The sequence below is a fragment of the Salmo salar genome, chromosome 04 (assembly GCF_965601325.2).
Source record: "Salmo salar chromosome 04, fSalSal1, whole genome shotgun sequence".
NCBI lineage: Eukaryota > Metazoa > Chordata > Actinopteri > Salmoniformes > Salmonidae > Salmo > Salmo salar.
In genome coordinates this window covers 89,715,497-89,734,051 of record NC_138294.1, presented here as the reverse complement: position 1 = coordinate 89,734,051, position 18,555 = coordinate 89,715,497, and the positions used below count along the sequence as shown (strand labels likewise).

General features: G+C 43.0%; 2 long non-coding RNA genes across 2 annotated transcripts; one reads left to right on the top strand and one right to left on the bottom strand.

The window, feature by feature from the left end:
• Nucleotides 1-530: 530 nt before the first annotated feature.
• On the bottom strand, nucleotides 531-2,338 carry LOC145878562 (uncharacterized). Its single transcript, XR_014392002.1, has 2 exons — nucleotides 2,209-2,338; nucleotides 531-1,142 (listed from the first exon to the last, which is right to left on the bottom strand). It is a non-coding gene; the product is annotated as an uncharacterized LOC145878562 (long non-coding RNA).
• An 8,213-nt stretch (nucleotides 2,339-10,551) lies between these two features.
• LOC106598044 (uncharacterized) lies at nucleotides 10,552-13,291 on the top strand. The gene is made up of 2 exons (XR_006767744.1): nucleotides 10,552-10,646; nucleotides 12,677-13,291. It is a non-coding gene; the product is annotated as an uncharacterized LOC106598044 (long non-coding RNA).
• Nucleotides 13,292-18,555: the final 5,264 nt, after the last annotated feature.

Genomic DNA, 18,555 nt, shown 5'->3' with positions numbered 1-18,555 from the left:
CCATTCACTAAATATACTGCTAAATAACTCAGACTGACATCCAATACCTTTAGGATACTGAAACCTAACGCTCACTTATTAGCATTAGCCTACCCTTATGCTGAAGGGGACTAGTTAGCTACCGCCAAACCTGCAGCTAACTGCTGCTGCACTGCCTTTCTGGCTGTTCTACCCTCTCCACCTCATTCACTACTAACTCAACCTGATCACTTTTTTTTGCCTGTTTCAGAAGAAATTCTGAGTATCCATATTTGCTGTGTTATGCTGAGGTGTTTTACTGAGTGATGACATTGACATCTAACCGGTGGTCTAGGGGTGGGGGTTAAGGGACAGGAGTGGTCCACTGTGTTATAGCTCTACCAATCACAGTAGACTCTGAGTCACACCAGGGGCTTCTTGCAGTGTCTGCTACTGCCTAGCAAAGTATATTGGATAGTTTATTTTAGTCATTAAAATGTGCATAGCGCAAGTGATAAATCCTGAATAAAATGTGTGGATTTTTCTGTGTCAGAAGAGATCCGGCAACATGGCATCAATAGAATCTATTTATTGCAAAGCTACAGATTCTCAGATATTGACAGGCATTGGTTTTGAAAAGCATTTGATGGCAGCAGCCAGGTAAACAAAACCAAAGACTGCTAACAGGGCTATTAAATCATTGTCATTTGTGTGAACTATCCCTTTAAGCACATCATTTGAGGAAAATAAAACAGGCAGTGCAATTGTAGATATTAAAAGTATACAATGATTGTGTACTTTCTCCAATAATTCATTGTGGATAAATTAACTGTTTATGCCCTTGTCTCTTAATATTTGAATACATTTATACAGTTCTGTGATCTCCTTTTGCATTTACTTTTTCCTGCTTTATCCTGGTCCTTTCATCCTTCTCTCGCTGTCTATTGTGTTCTATTAATTTTAGTCTTTGGATCTCGATCTCCTGTCTTCGTTTTTCTTCCATCTTTTTTTCTGTTTCCATGCTCACTTTCTCAGCAAGGAGTTGCTTGTTTTCCTCTTCAGTCCTCCTCTTTTCCTCCTCCACTTTCTGTTTTTCAGTTTTGGCTTGATCGAGGTCTCTCTCTGCCTTATCCGCCCGATCTTTTGACCAGTCTCCACCCATTCGCTTGTTGGTCTCTGACTTTCTTAGAGATGATATGAAAATAACAACAAAAATAGACAGTGAATGCTTTCGCTCGCAAAGCAGTAATTTTGTACTGTCTGATTTGTGAGTTGACCTTCGTGCCTGCTCCCATACCCTACTATTGTGTATTTCTTTTGACTCATTTGAATACAGTCAGACCAGAAAAGCCACATCCCAGAAGGGCAGATAAGCGGAAACCCTGATTAGAAGCACCTGCTGCTCATCTGTTTCTTTACAGATGTTGTCACTACACACTGAAGGCTGTAAAGCCGACACATCTGTGTGCAGTGAAAATTACTAAAAACATAGAATAATGAAGAAAGCTTTATGCGACAACTTGAGTGCGAACCCATTACACCAGCGGGTTTTACGCACCAGCCAAGCCTCTGAGAGAGCGCGATGGTTCTCTTTTGTTCAATAAAGCATACACATTATTACAGCTATTGTCCGGGATTGGTACATACATATTTAACAAAAAATATATAATTACATTTAAATTAATGACACAGTATAACCAGCAATTTGAAGAATATAACTTATAAATACGTCATGAGCTTACGATTGTTTATTTTGGGTTCTAATGGGGAAAAATACACTTATTTTACTCCATTGTTTATAAATATAAAAAAGCTATGTATAGATTCAAAAGATGGTTAAAACTATAATGCAGATGTCATGGACTGTCAGTCCTGGCATCTGGAGCACTGTCTAGAATTTGAGAGGGGTTACATTTCCCTAGCCCCATCCCTCAGCTGCGGACCACAATAAGTGGTGGGACGGACAATGTTATTTCTCAACTATCAATTCAAGTTACAATTAAAGCTACAATTATAACTACATTTGGTGAAACAGCGCCTTTGATATTGTTTTAGTGATGAAACGCAGGAGACAGTTGTGTCAGATGGAAGAAAGGTGTTCTTCCTTTGAAGTAACTTCGTTGTTGTAATATCCCAAACGGACGTGCCAGTTTCACCAAATGCGGATTGTAGCTTTAATGATTGGACAGTAAAGGTTTTGCTTAGCAACCATTTAGGCTTATCGAAATGAAATAAGGGTTAGTAGCCTACCTTAAATCAACGAAGCTTTCCGATGGATGTCAACCAGACAGAAATCACAAGTAGATGTACAAAATAGAAGCCAAGTAGAGCCCATAGGTCGGGATGTATCTCTACCAAGATGTAGACCGGGAGTGACACCCTGTTTTAGAGACCAAATCACAGAGTTTCTAAACCCAGAGGTGCAACATCGCGAGACTTCCAGGAACGCTTGTGAAACAGACTGAACAGAACAGGCAGGGATTTGGTGCTTGAGAAGTCAATGAGAGAAGTGAAAATATCTTCCTTAGTTGTTCATTTTCACAAAATCAAAAGAAAAACCTAGATTCGAGACAATTTCTTAAGTAGTTGAACATGTTATTTCACCAATCCCGTGAAAGTAATAAACTGACACGTTTTAATTTTAGTCAAAAACAAGTTTATATCGAAGGACTACCTTTGATTTTCCTGCTTGCACATGCGCAATTCGGCGCAAGATGACCATTAGACCCGATGACTTGCTTCTACGCCTGAGCTTTGACAGCCAACGTCGCCATGACATCACCTACATGTGTAGTCGCGGATTTGAATAGGATAATCATTTTTAACTTATCTTCATACTGTATTGTCTTTGACCAAATCTCTCTTTCTTGTAATACATGTGACCACCCCACCCCAACACTCTTCTTGTAAATCACATGACTAAAGGTAAGCCTCTGACTGCAGTCCGAATTCAAAGGGTGCATTCCAAACATGTAAAAAACACCCTCTCCCCTCAAATTAAGTGGACACTTCAAATCAAATCAATTGTATTTGTCACATACACGTGTTTAGCATGTGTTATTGCTGGTGTAGCGAAATGGGTTGTTTTTACAGGGTCAGCCATAGTAGTACGGTGCCCCTGGAGCAAATAAAGGTTAAGTGCCTTGCTCAAGGGCACATCGACCGATTTTTCACCTGGTCGGCTTGATTATTCAAACCATCAACCGCTCGGTTACTGGCCCAACGGTCTAACCGCTAGGCTACCTGCCGCCCTGATGACATATCATGATGTATGATGAGTTGACACTTGCAGGGCAAGGGGCGAGGGAAGAATTAATACATTTTAAATGGACCCCGCCCTTGCCCAGAAATGTGTCACTAGTTCGTCCCACGGTTGTGTTTTCTGTCATCATGGAACCACCGGTAGCTGTTGTGTGTGCCTTATATGCGACACAGTGAATGATGACTGCATTTCATGTTTTGGCTAGAAGACAACACATCCGCAGACATCGAATGCTAGCCATCGGAGGATATCAGGTAAATCGAAAACTACAATGTATAACTGTGATGCCAGGACAAGTTGTATGCTCTAGCTAACGTTTCCAAAAGCTAACCAAACAAAAACATCATTACTTTTCCGATATGTGCTTGTGCTGTCGTGAATTAGTAGCACAATTTCTAACTTATTTACATTCATTTTTACTTATACTTGTATGTTGACCTCTCCATTTTGATGTTGGTTTCACGTTTTGGCTGCCTTTTCTTAGCGGATGATTAATCATCGCAAATTTAATAGTGGCTACTCCATCACTCGAGGTGCTAAGTGGTTTTTGAGGGCGTATACCTCTCCACGTGCATATTGTCACTTCTCCGCACGTTCCTGCTGTGTCAGAGGTGAACTGGACTGCTGTACCTAATTATTCTATATCGACATTATCGAAAATGAATCTAAACGTTTTTATATCGTTATTGAGGGATATTGATTTATCGCCCAGCCCTAGCCTACATCATATCAAATTCAAAAATCAAGAAAAATTACAGAAACAGAGCATCACTTAAAAGGGGAATGGAAACACTTCAGGAAGTACAGTTGAAGTTGTAAGTTTACATCCACTTATGTTGGAGTCATTAAAACTAGTTTAACCTCTTATGGACAGACGTTCTGCTAGTTGAACCCCGTTCCGCCTGCGGAACCCCTAGCCAACTGCATCGCACCGCGCGAAATACAAAACCAACTAAAATACCACTAAAATACCACAATTCAGTTTTCTCAAACATATGACTATTTTACACCATTTGAAAGATAAGATTCTCGTTAATCCAATCACATTGTCCGATTTCAAAAAGGCTTTACAGAGAAAGCAAAACATTAGATTATGTCAGGAGAGTACCCAGCCAGAAATAATCACACAGCCATTTTCAAAGCAAGCATATATGTCACAAAAAAACAAAACCACAGCTAAATGCAGCACTAACCTTTGATGATGTTCATCAGATGACACTCCTAGGACATTATGTCATACAATACATGCATGTTTTGTTCAATCAAGTTCATATTTATATCAAAAACCAGCTTTTTACATTAGCATGTGATGTTCAGAACTAGCATACACACCGAAAACTTCCGGTGAATTTACTAAATTACTCAGCATAAACCTGCACGAAATACATAACAATTATTTTAAGAATTATAGATACAGAACTCCTTTATGCAATCGCGGTGTAAGATTTTAAAATAGCTTTACGGCAAAAGCACATTTTGCAATATTCTGACTTCATAGCTCGGCCATCACGGCTAGCTATTTAGACACTCGCCAAGTCGAGGCTCACTAAACTCAGAATTACTATTAGAAAAATTGGATTACCGTTGGTGTTCTTCGTCAGAATGCACTCCCAGTACTTCTACTTCAACAACAAATGTTGTTTTGGTCCCAAATAATCCATAGTTATATTCAAATAGCTCCGTTTTGTTCGTGCGTTCAGGTAACTATCCGAACGGTGACACGCAGGCGCATTTCGTGAGAATTTTTTTCGAAAACGTTCCTTTACCGTACTTAGAAGCATGTCAAACACTGTTTAAAATCAATTTTTATACGATTTTCCTCGTAAAATAGCGATAATATTCCAACCGGACGATGTTGTATTCATTCAAACAGGTGAAGAAAAACATGGAGTACTCTCGTGACCACGCATCTCCAGTCTCTGAGCCACTAGGCTGACCACTCACAAACAGAGCTGCTGGTCCCTGCCCAGAGACAGCAGAGATCCCATTCCACTTTCTGGCGCCTTCAGAGAGCCTATGCAAGCCTTAGAAATTGTCACGTTACAGCAGAGATACTGTATTTTCGATAAAGAGGCAAAAGAAGCACCAGAAATTGTCAGACAGACCACTTCCTCTATGGAATCTTCTCAGGTTTTGGCCTGCCATACGAGTTCTGTTATACTCACAGACACCATTCAAACAGTTTTAGAAACTTTAGAGTGTTTTCTATCCAAATATACTAATTCTATGAATATTCTAGTTTCTGGGCAAGAGTAGTAACCAGATTAAATCGGGTACGTTATTTTCACCCGGTCGTGAAAATAGTGCCCCCTAGCCATAACAGGTTAACCACTCCACACATTTCTTGTTAACAAACTATAGTTTTGGCAAGTCGGTTAGGACATCTACTTTGTGCATGACACAAGTCATTTTTCAAACAATTGTTAACAGACAGATTATTTCACATATAATTCACTGTATCACAATTCCAGTGGGTCAGAATTTACATACACTAAGTTGACAGTGCCTTTAGTCGGCTTGGAAAATTCCAGAAAATGATGTCATGGCTTTAGAAGCTTCTGATAGGCTAATTGACATCATCTGAGCCAACTGGAGGTGTACCTGTGGATGTATTTCAAGGCCTACCTTCAAACTCAGTGCCTCTTTGCTTGACATCATGGGAAAAATCTAAAGAAATCAGCCAAGACCTCAGACAAATATTGTAGACCTCCACAAGTCTGGTTCATCCTTTGGAGCAATTTCCAAACACCTGAAGGTACCACGTCCATCTGTACAAACAATAGTACGCAAGTATAAACACCATGGGACCATGCAGCCGTCATACCGCTCAGGAAGGAGACGCGTTCTGTCTCCTAGAGATGAATGTACTTTGGCGCGAAAAGTGCGAATCAATCCCAGAACAACAGCAAAGGACCTTGTGAAGATGCTGGAGGAAACAGGTACAAAAGTATCTCTATCAACAGTTAAACGAGTCCTATATCGACATAACCTGAAAGGCCGCTCAGCAAGGAAGAAGCCACTGCTCCAAAACCGCCATAAAAAAGCCAGACTATGGTTTGCGACTGCACATGGGGACAAAGATCATACTTTTTGGAGAAATGTCCCCTGGTCTGACGAAACAAAAATAGAACTGTTTGGCCATAATGACCATCGTTATGTTTGGAGGAAAAAGGGGGAGGCTTGCAAGCCGAAGAACACCATCCCAACCGTGAAGCATGGGGGTGGTAGCATCATGTTGTGGGGGTGCTTTGCTGCGGGAGGGACTGGTGCACTTCACAAAATAGATGGCATCATGAGGGTGGAAAATTATGTGGATATATTGAAGCAACATCTCAAGACATCAGTCAGGAAGTTAAAGCTTGGTCACAAATGGGTCTTCCAAATGGACAATAACCCCAAGCATACTTCCAAAGTTATGGTAAAATTGCTTAAGGACAACAAAGTCAAGGTATTGGAGTGGCCATCACAAAGCCCTGACCTCAATCCTATAGAAAATTTGTGGGCAGAACTGAAAAAGTGTGTGCGAGCAAGGAGGCCTACAAACCTGACTCAGATACACCAGCTCTGTCAGGAGGAATTCACCCAACTTATTGTGGGAAGCTTGTGGAAGGCTACACAAAACGTTTGACCCAAGTTAAACATTTAAAGGCAATGCTACCAAATATTAATTGAGTGTATGTTGTCATTGTCACCGACCGATGCCCCCAATTCACATCACGAGTATGGAGGACCTTTGTGGAGAATTTCGGGGTCACGGTCAGCCTCACTTCCGGGTACCGGCCTCAGTCAAACAGGCAGGTGGAGAGTTTGAACCAGGAGCTCGTGAGTTTCCTGAGGAGTCACTGTCAGGACCGGCAGGATGAGTGGGCACGATTTCTTCCATGGGCAGAGTACGCCCAGAACTCACTACGTCACTTCTCCACTGGGTTGACCCCCTTCCAGTGGGTTTTAGGATTTCAGCCGGCTCTGGCTCCGTGGATCCCGGGCCAGACCGAAGCTCCTGCAAAAGATGAGTGGTTTCGGCGCGCAGAAGAAGTGTGGAGCGATGCTCACGTAAGACTCCATCATCCCGCTCCAGAGTACAGGCCTCGGTGTAACGCTCATTCCTTTGACGATAAATGATGCAGAAAAATGTATCCACGCTTTTGTCACTTCTAGATTAGTCGACTGCAATGCTCTACTTTCCGGCTACCCAGATGAAGCACTAAATAAACTTCAGTTAGTGCTAAACACGGCTGCTAGAATCTTGACTAGAACAAAAAAAAAAGTATCATATTACTCCAGTGCTAGCCTCTACACTGGCTTCCTGATTAGGCTAGGGATGATTTCAAGGTTTTACTGCTAACCTACAAAGCATGACATGGTCTTGCTCCTATCTATCTTTCTGATTTGGTCCTGCCGTACATACATAAACGTATGCTACGGTCACAAGATGCAGGCCTCCTTATTGTCCCTAGAATTTCTAAGCAAACAGCAGGAGGCAGGTTTTTCTCCTATAAGCTCTATTTTTATGGAATGGTCTGACTATCCATGTGAGAGATGCAGACTCGGTCTTGACCGTAAGTCTTTATTGAAGACTCATCTCTTCAGTAGGTCCTATGATTGAGTGTAATCTGGCCCAGGGGTGTGAGGTGAACGGAAAGGCACTGGAGCGACGAACCACCCTTGCTGTCTCTGCCTGACCCGTTCCCCTCTCTCTGCCTCTAACCCTATTACGGGGGCTGAGTCACTGGCTTACTGGTGCTCTTCCATGTCGTCCCTAGGAGGGGTGCATCACTTGAGTGGGTTGAGTCACTGACGTGATCTTCCTGTCCGGGTTGGCACCCACCTCGGGTTCGTGCCGTGGGGGAGATCTTCATGGGCTATACTTGGCCTTGTCTCAGGGTAGTAAGTTGGTGGTTTGAAGATATCCCTCTAGTGGTGTGGGGGCTGTGCATTGGCAAAGTGGGTGGGGTTATATCCTGCCTGGTTGGCCCAGTCTGGGGGTATAGTCGGATGGGGCCACAGTGTCTCCGGACCCCTCCTGTCTCAGCCTGCAGTAATTATGCTGCAATAGTTTGTGTCGGGGGCTAGGGTCAGTCTGTTATATCTGGAGTTTTTCTCCTGTTTTATCCGGTGTTCTGTGTGAATTTAAGGATGCTCCCTCTAATTCTCTCTCTCTCTTTCTATTTCTCTTCTCTCAGAGGACCTGAGCCCTAGGACCATTCCTCATGACTACCTGGCCTGATGACTCCTTGCTGTCCACAGTCCATCTGGTCGTGCTGCTGCTCCAGTTTCAACTGTTCTGTCTTCGGCTATGGAACCCTGACCTGTTCACCAGACGTGCTACCATGTCCTGGAACTGCTGTTTCAGCTCTGTCTCTCTACCGCACCTGCTGTCTCTAACTCTGAATGATCGGCTATGAAAAGCCAACTGACATTTACTCCTGAGGTGCCGACCTGTTACACCCTCTACAACCACTGTGATTATTATTATTTGACCCTGCTGGTCATCTATGAACGTTTGAACATCTGGGCCATGTACTGTTATAAACTCCACCCGTCACAGCCAGAAGAGGACTGGCCACCCCTCATAGCCTGGTTCCTCTCCAGGTTTCTTCCTAGGTTCCTGCCTTTCTAGGGAATTTGTCCAAGTCACCGTGCTTCTACATCTGCATTGCTTGCTGTTTGGTGTTTTAGGCTGGGTTTCTGTATAGCACTTTGTGACATCGGCTGATGTAAAAAGCGCTTCATAAATACATTGGATTGATTGGAAAACAAAAGACTTACCCTCGAGGGAATCCCTGCAGCCATCTTTGCCGTCGGTCCAAACAATTAGCCAAGCAAGGCAAGTTGGCAACGTAAGCCCTTCAGCCCTTGTTTGTGATCGAGTTTGCGAGTGTACAATTCTATTCACTCCGGGGCCTGAAACGCCCCATAATTCAATTTGTGATGATTATACATCCGCTAAGAAAAGTCTGCCAAAACATGAAACTAACATCAATATGGAGAGGTCAACATACAAGTATAAGTAAAAATGAATGTAAATAAGTTAGAAATTGTGCTACTAATTCACGACAGCACAAGCACATATCGGAAAAGTAATGATGTTTTTGTTTGGTTAGCTTTTGGAAACGTTAGCTAGAGCATACAACTTGTCCTGGCATCACATTTATACATTGTAGTTTTCGATTTACCTGATATCCTCCGATGGCTAGCATTCGATATCTGCGGATGTGTTGTCTTCTAGCCAAAACATGAAATGCAATCATCATTCACTGTGTCGCATATAAGGCACACACAACAGCTACCGGTGGTTCCATGATGACAGAAAACACAACAGTGGGACGAACTAGTGACACATTTCTGGGCAAGGGCGGGGTCCATTTAAAATGTATTCATTCTTCCCTCGCCCCTTGCCCTGCAAGTGTCAACTCATCATTCGTCATGATATGTCATCAGGGCGGCAGGTAGCCTAGCGGTTAGACCGTTGGGCCAGTAACCGAGCGGTTGATGGTTTGAATAATCAAGCCGACCAGGTGAAAAATCGGTCGATGTGCCCTTGAGCAAGGAACTTAACCTTTATTTGCTCCAGGGGCACCGTACTACTATGGCTGACCCTGTAAAAACAACCCATTTCGCTACACCAGCAATAACATATGCTAAACACGTGTATTTGATTTGATTTGAAGTGTCCACTGATTTGAGGGGAGAGGGTGTTTTTTACATGTTTGGAATGCACCCTTTGAATTCGGACTGCAGTCAGAGGCTTACATTTAGTCATGTGATTTACAAGAAGAGTGTTGGGGTGGGGTGGTCACATGTATTACAAGAGAGATTTTGTCAAAGACAATACAGTATGAAGATAAGCAAAAAATGATTGTCCAATTCAAATCCGCGACTACACTTGTAGGTGATGTCATGGCGACGTTGGCTGGCAAAGATCAGGCGTAGAAGCAAATCATCGGGTCTAATGGTCATCTTGCGCCGAATTGCGCATGTGCAAGCAGTCAAATCAAAGGTAGTCCTTCGATATAAACTTGTTTTTGACTCAAATTAAAACGTGTCAGTTTATCACTTTAACGAGATTGGCGTAATAACATGTTCAATTACTTAAGAAATTGTCTCGAATCTAGGTTTTGCCTTTTGATTTTGAGAAAATGAACAACTAATGAAGATATTTTCACTTCTCTCATTGACTTCTCAAGCACCAAATCCCGGCCTGTTCTGTTCAGTCTGTTTCACAAGCGTTCCTGGAAGTCTCGCGATGTTGCGCCTCTGGGTTTAGAAACTCTGTGATTTGGTCTATAAAACAGGGTGTCACACGCCAGTCTACATCTTGGTAGAGATACATCCCGACCTATGTGCTCTACTTGGCTTCTATTTTGTACATCTACTTGTGATTGTTGTCTGGTTGACATCCATCGGCAAGCTTCGTTGACTTAAGGTAGGCTACTAACCCTAATTTAATTTTGATAAGCAAAACCTTTACTGTCCAATCATTAAAGCTACATTCCGCATTTGGTGAAACTGGCACATCCGTTTGGGATATTACAACAACGAAGTTACTTCAAAGGAAGAACACCTTTCTTCCATCTGACACAACTGTCTCCTGCGTTTCATCACTAAAACAATATCAAAGGCGCTGTTTCACCAAATGTAGTTTTAATTGTAGCTTTAATTGTAGCTATAATTGTAACTTTAATTCATAGTTGAGAAATAACATTGTCCGTCCCTCCACTTATTGGGGTCCACAGCTGAGGGATGGGGCTAGGGAAATGTAACCCCACTCAAATTCTAGACAGTGCTCCAGATGCCAGGACTGACAGTCCATGACATCTGCATTATAGTTTTAACCATCTTTTTGAATCTATACATAGCTTTTAATATTTATAAACAATGGAGTAAAATAAGTGTCTTTTTCCCCATTAGAACCCAAAATAAACAATCGTAGTAATAAGCTCATGATGTATTTTTAAGTTATATTCTTCAAATTTCTGCTTATACTGTGTAATTAATTTAAATGTAATTATTTTTTATTTTTTTTAAATATGTATGTACCAATCTCGAACAATAGCTGTAATAATGTGGATGCTTTATTGAACAAAAGAGAACCATCGCGCTCTCCCAGAGGCTTGGCTGGTGCGTAAAACCCGCTGGTGTAAGTTGTCGCATAAATCTTTCTTCATTATTCTATGTTTTTAGTAATTTTCACTGCATCAGGGATAGCGCACACAGATGTGGCGGCTTTACAGCCTTCAGTGTGTAGTGACAACATCTGTAAAGAAACAGATGAGCAGCAGGTGCTTCTAATCAGGGTTTCCGCTTATCTGCCCTTCTGGGATGTGGCTTTTCTGGTCTGACTGTATTCAAATGAGTCAAAAGAAATACAGAATAGTAGGGGATGGGTGCAGGCACGAAGGTCAACTCACAAATCAATCGACCCAAGGTGTCCGCTAAATGCATCATAATACATGAGATGGCCCACCACAAAGGACATCAGGCAAAGCCATTCATAAACAGGTGGGGCCAACTCATAAACGATATGCAAAATCCCGATCCCGACGCAATGAATGAATAGAAAGTTTGTGTTATATAAAGTGTCTCAACTGGCGAGGTGGTGTCTAATAGTGGATGTATGTTATCCAAGACTTTCACGGCGGATAAACAAATCAAAATATATTTGATTCTTCAAAGTAGCTACAGTTTGTTCTGTTTTTGTTGATGTATTAACTGGCTTCTGTTCAAGCTTTTAACTTGTTTTGCAGCTTTATCAAGCCATGTATTGGGGTATGCTAAAACGCTCAAGGAGAGATTTTGATTGTCTATCTGCTCTATCATATTATTCCCGTCTGTGTACGCTATCCCTGATGCAGTGAAAATAAGCTTCATGCGATAATTTACTGAAGCCTAACTGGTTTGAGTGTACTGAATTATTGGCACTTCAAAATAAAATTGTCGAATTTACACCTTCAACTTGGAAAGCGACTCAGTGGAAGACAGCATGATTAACAATTTACACTTCCAACACCATTTAATTTCAACGGCCAGATGAGAAAATATATATATTTTTACAAACTATATATATATATATATATATATATATATATATATATATATATATATATATATATATATATATTTTTTTGTTAAACATTATTTAACCAGGCAAGTCAATTAAGAACACATTTACACATGTTTGTAGATTAGAAAAATAGGTGGTTGTTATATTGTCTCAAGTTATTAAAGAAACAATGCCTTGTTTGACCATCCTGTTTAGTCATGCTGGTGGGTCAGTTGAGATTCATATTTGATCACAAATACCTTAATAGCTTCTATTGAGCCTAAGGACACACATTAATAACAATTTAGTCGAAGCAGGCACACTTTCTTCAGGAGACTGTACAAAATTACTGCTTTGCGAGCAAAAGTATTCACTGTCTGTTTTTTTGTTGTTATTTTCATATCATCTCTAAGAAAGTCAGAGACCAACAAGCGAATGGGTGGAGACTGGTCAAAAGATCGAGCGGATAAGGCAGAGAGAGACCTCGATCAAGCCAAAACTGAAAAACAGAAAGTGGAGGAGGAAAAGAGGCGGACTGAAGAGGAAAACAAGCAACTCCTTGCTGAGAAAGTGAGAATGGAAACAGAAATAAAGATGGAAGAAAAACGAAGACAGGAGCTTGAGAACCAAAGACAAAAATTAATAGAACACAATAGACAGCGAGAGAAGGATGAAAGGACCAGGATTAAGCAGGAAAAAGTAAATGCAAAAGGAGATCACAGAGCTGTATAAATGTATTCAAATATTGAGAGACAAGGGCATAAACAGTTAATTTATCCACAATGAATTATTGGAGAAAGTACACAATCATTGTATACTTTTAATATCTACAATTGCACTGCCTGTTTTATTTTCCTCAAATTATGTGTTTAAAGGGATAGTTCACACAAATGACAGTGGTTTAATAACCCTGTTAGCAGTCTTTGGTTTTGTTTACCTGGCTGCTGCCATCAAATGCTTTTTTCAAAACCAATGCCTGTCAATATCTGAGAATCCTCTGTTGCTTTGCAATAAATAGATTCTATTGATGCCTTGTTGTCCGATCTCTTCTGACACAGAAAAATCCACACATTTTATTCAGGATTCATCACTTGCGCTATGCACATTTTAATGACTAAAATAAACTATCCAATATACTTTGCTAGGCAGTAGCAGACACTGCAAGAAGCCCCTGGTGTGACTCAGTGTCTGCTGTGTTTGGTAGAGATACAACACAGTGGACCACTCCTGTCCCTTAACCCCCACCTCTACAGCACCGGTTAGATGTCAATGTCATCACTCAGTAAAACACCTCAGCATAAAACAGCAAATATGGATACTCCAGAAATTCTTCTGAAAGAGGCAAAAAAAAGTGATCAGTTTGAGTTAGTAGTGAATGAGGTGGAGAGGGTAGAACAGCCAGAAAGGCAGTGCAGCAGCAGTTAGCTGCAGTTAGCTGCAGTTCTGGGTGACTTTAACCTCCCCACGTCTACCTTCGACTCATTCCTCTCTGCCTCCTTCTTTCCACTCCTCTCCTCTTTCGACCTCACCCTCTCACCTTCCCCCCCTACTCACAAGGCAGGCAATACGCTTGACCTCATCTTTACTAGATGCTGTTCTTCCACTAATCTCATTGCAACTCCCCTCCAAGTCTCCGACCACTACCTTGTATCCTTTTCCCTCTCGCTCTCATCCAACACTTCTCACTCTCCCCCTACTCGGATGGTATTGCGCCGTCCCAACCTTCGCTCTCTCTCTCCCGCTACTCTCTCCTCTTCCATCCTATCATCTCTTCCCTCTGCTCAAACCTTCTCCAACCTATCTCCTGATTCTGCCTCCTCAACCCTCCTCTCCTCCCTCTCTGCATCCTTTGATTTCCTCTGTCCCCTATCCTCCAGGCCGGCTCGGTACTCCCCTCCTGCTCCGTGGCTCGACGACTCACTGCGAGCTCACAGAACAGGGCTCCGGGCAGCCGAGCGGAAATGGAGGAAAACTCGCCTCCCTGCGGACCTGGCATCCTTTCACTCCCTCCTCTCTACATTTTCCTCTTCTGTCTCTGCTGCTAAAGCCACTTTCTACCACTCTAAACTCCAAGCATCTGCCTCTAACCCTAGGAAGCTCTTTGCTACCTTCTCCTCCCTCCTGAATCCTCCTCCCCCTCCCCCCCCCCCCTCCTCCCTCTCTGCGGATGACTTCGTCAACCATTTTGAAAAGAAGGTTGACGACATCCGATCCTCGTTTGCTAAGTCAAACGACACTGCTGGTCCTGCTCACACTGCCCTACCCTGTGCTTTGACCTCTTTCTCCCCTCTCTCTCCAGATGAAATCTCGCGTCTTGTGACGGCCGGCCGCCCAACAACCTGCCCACTTGACCCTATCCCCTCCTCTCTTCTCCAGACCATTTCCGGAGACCTTCTCCCCTACCTCACCTCGCTCATCAACGCATCCTTGACCGCTGGCTACGTCCCTTCCGTCTTCAAGAGAGCGAGAGTTGCACCCCTTCTGAAAAAACCTACACTCGATCCCTCCGATGTCAACAACTACAGGCCAGTATCCCTTCTTTCCTTTCTCTCCAAAACTCTTGAACGGGCCGTGCTTGGCCAGCTCTCTTGCTATCTCTATCAGAATGACCTTCTTGATCCTAATCAGTCAGGTTTCAAGACTGGGCATTCAACTGAGACTGCTCTTCTCTGTGTCACGGAGGCTCTCCGCACTGCTAAAGCTAACTCTCTCTCCTCTGCTCTCATCCTTCTAGACCTATCTGCTGCCTTTGATACCGTGAACCATCAGATCCTCCTCTCCACCCTCTCCGAGCTGGGCATCTCCGGCACCGCGCACGCTTGGATTGCGTCCTACCTGACAGGTCGCTCCTACCAGGTGGTGTGGCGAGAATCTGTCTCCGCACCACGTGCTCTCACCACTGGTGTCCCCCAGGGCTCTGTTCTTGGCCCACTCCTATTCTCGCTATACACCAAGTCACTTGGCTCTGTCATATCCTCACATGGTCTCTCATATCATTGCTATGCAGATGACACACAATTAATCTTCTCCTTTCCCCCTTCTGACAACCAGGTGGCGAATCGCATCTCTGCATGTCTGGCTGACATATCAGTGTGGATGACGGATCACCACCTCAAGCTGAACCTCGGCAAGACGGAGCTGCTCTTCCTCCCGGGGAAGGACTGCCCGTTCCATGATCTCGCCATCACGGTTGACAACTCCCTTGTGTCCTCCTCCCAGAGTGCTAAGAGCCTTGGCGTGACCCTGGACAACACCCTGTCGTTCTCCACCAACATCAAGGCGGTGACCCGATCCTGTAGGTTCATGCTCTACAACATTCGCAGAGTACGACCCTGCCTCACACAGGAAGCGGCGCAGGTCCTAATCCAGGCACTTGTCATCTCCCGTCTGGATTACTGCAACTCGCTGTTGGCTGGGCTCCCTGCCTGTGCCATTAAACCCCTACAACTCATCCAGAACGCCGCAGCCCGTCTGGTGTTCAACCTTCCCAAGTTCTCTCACGTCACCCCGCTCCTCCGCTCTCTCCACTGGCTTCCAGTCGAAGCTCGCATCCGCTACAAGACCATGGTGCTTGCCTACGGAGCTGTGAAGGGAACGGCACCTCCGTACCTTCAGGCTCTGATCAGGCCCTACACCCAAACAAGGGCACTCCGTTCATCCACCTCTGGCCTGCTCGCCTCCCTACCTCTGAGGAAGCACAGTTCCCGCTCAGCCCAGTCAAAACTGTTCGCTGCTCTGGCACCCCAATGGTGGAACAAGCTCCCTCACGACGCCAGGACAGCGGAGTCAATCACCACCTTCCGGAGACACCTGAAACCCCACCTCTTCAAGGAATACCTGGGATAGGATAAAGTAATCCTTCTAACCCCCCCCCTTAAAAGATTTAGATGCACTATTGTAAAGTGGTTGTTCCACTGGATATTATAGGTGAATGCACCAATTTGTAAGTCGCTCTGGATAAGAGCGTCTGCTAAATGACTAAAATGTAAATGTAAAATGTTTGGCGGTAGCTAACTAGTCCCCATCAGCATAAGGGTAGGCTAATGCTAATAAGTTAGCGTTCAGTATCCTAAAGGTATTGGATGTCAGTCTGAGTTATTTAACAGTATATTTAGTGAATGGGCAAACTAAGAATGTTGATAGAAGTCATGATATTAGGAAAAGTAGTTATTTCCAGCAAGTGTATTTGATGGGTTTCGTTTCTGTAGCTAGCTAGCTTCTGTAGCTAGCTGAGAACAACGAGATGAGCAAATGTTTTTCTGACTGAAGCACATATCTTCTGACAGTGACACAGCGCCCCCCTGTGGACTGAAGCTGAACTTCACTACAACATATTTAAACCTTTATAAAATGAGCAATGCTGAGGTGGTAGAACTGATTAAATGAATCATAGGTCTTATAACCTATATCATTCTACATGTAAACATGCTTGGCTCGTGTTATTTCCATATAGTCTATGTGACTATTTGTGAAGAACTGCCCATTATTAAATTGGTGAAATAATGTAATTGTGCTTTTATTTTTACTCTTTATTCATTTAGCTACTTATTTTTTCTATTGTTGCATTTTTGAGAGGTGAACCTGCAAGAAGGGGGAGGGCAGCCAGAAAGAGGGAGGGAAAGATGGTCAGCCTTGTGGTTATATTGTACAGTGAACAAAACATGAATACATAGGCCTTTAAATTGTGTCCTCAAATGTTATGTCATGGTAGAACTGAGGAGGTCTGATAACTCATTCCATTCCACAAGTCCATTTTTCTTTGGCTCAAGTCTCTTTATATTCATATAGCCTAGGGGGCTATGTAGCTTCTTATCTGTCGTGTTTGGAGTTGTGTTGCGTTGTTATGTGAACATTTAAAATGTTTCTTTACAGTTGACTTGCCCTTGTTGTGTCTGTATACTAGGATAGGGCTATAACGGTACAGGTATACCTGCTAAACCGTTCGGCATGGGGACCTTGGTTTGGTCCGCACTGTGAACCTGAATGAATACAAAACATATTTCAACTAAAAATTAAAACACTAGGCCTATAGGCTATAACTACCCTGGGTTGTATGCCATTGTCCTGTGAGTAAAGCTGAAAAAACATTGTAGGTTATTCTGTTAACATGTAAACCATATATAGCTTCCAAATATATTTTCAAAACTATCCTGTGAATATCATCTAGAGCGCTGACTGACAGTCCTTCTAGAATTTGAGGGTTACCAGCCTCATCAAAAAGCTAAGCTGTATGCCAAAACAAGAGGTGTGGCTGCTGTTTTGCTGAAAAACAAATCCAGAGTGTAGAGAAACTTCTGTATTTTCTACTCACATTTGTAATATATGTCCTCTATTTTTTTCAGTTTGGTACATTACTTAAGTCAACTTAAGGTGGATTGTTTTAATTAAGACTGTATTATGTCGACCAGAAAACCATCAACATGTTCAGTGTCTTTGTTTTTTCCCCCCAAAGAAATAAGAGCACCAATCGTTAGGGCTCCAGAGTCCTCTTCCTGTTCAGAAAGAACAACAAGACTGGAGAACAAAGATGTGAGTGACTCAAATGTTTGCATCACATACTGTATCAGTGATAATTTACACACGCTGCATTGTCTGGGCAATGAGCAAAAGAACTATGATTTTTATGTTGACAGCCATATTATCTGTTGCAATTTTCTAATACCGTGGCTGCTGAAGTAACCCCAGTTCTGATATGTTTTCAGAACACTGAGTCATGTCCGACTCGGAGACCATCGAGCTAGCTGCTCTGGGCCGACCCTTCCAGCTGGGGATGCTGTATGACTGTCGTAGCGATGTCCTCATTCCAGGTACAGGAAACTATTCCTCTTTGGTTTGGAGGTAATCAATATGCAGTATATACGACCCTAACTAGGCAAACAATAAATCTGTTCCTAGACTTCAAAGATTCAAACAAAGGCAGAGAAAATCTTGCATTCTGCATTGCATCAATTCCAAACAAACACTTCACTGCTTCCTCCATCCATGTCTATGAAAGAGGGACACTTTTGAGTGCACGGTTTGAGCTGCCATCAAAGCCAGGTGTTCCCACCATCAAGAGTCTGGAGCATGACTGTGTCCACTTGCAAGTCAAACCTCCCAACCTTGGTGTTACCTCTGTGGAGTCGTACCAGGTTTTGTACCAGGGTGAGCAGGCTGACTCTGAGTGGACCGAGGTAAAATCGGATACTACAACTAACCAGGTCACCATCAGTCATTTGGACCCTTACAAAAAGTACCGCTTTAGCTGCAAGGCGGTGTGTAGACCTGGTGTGAGCCTCTCCAGTGACTGGAC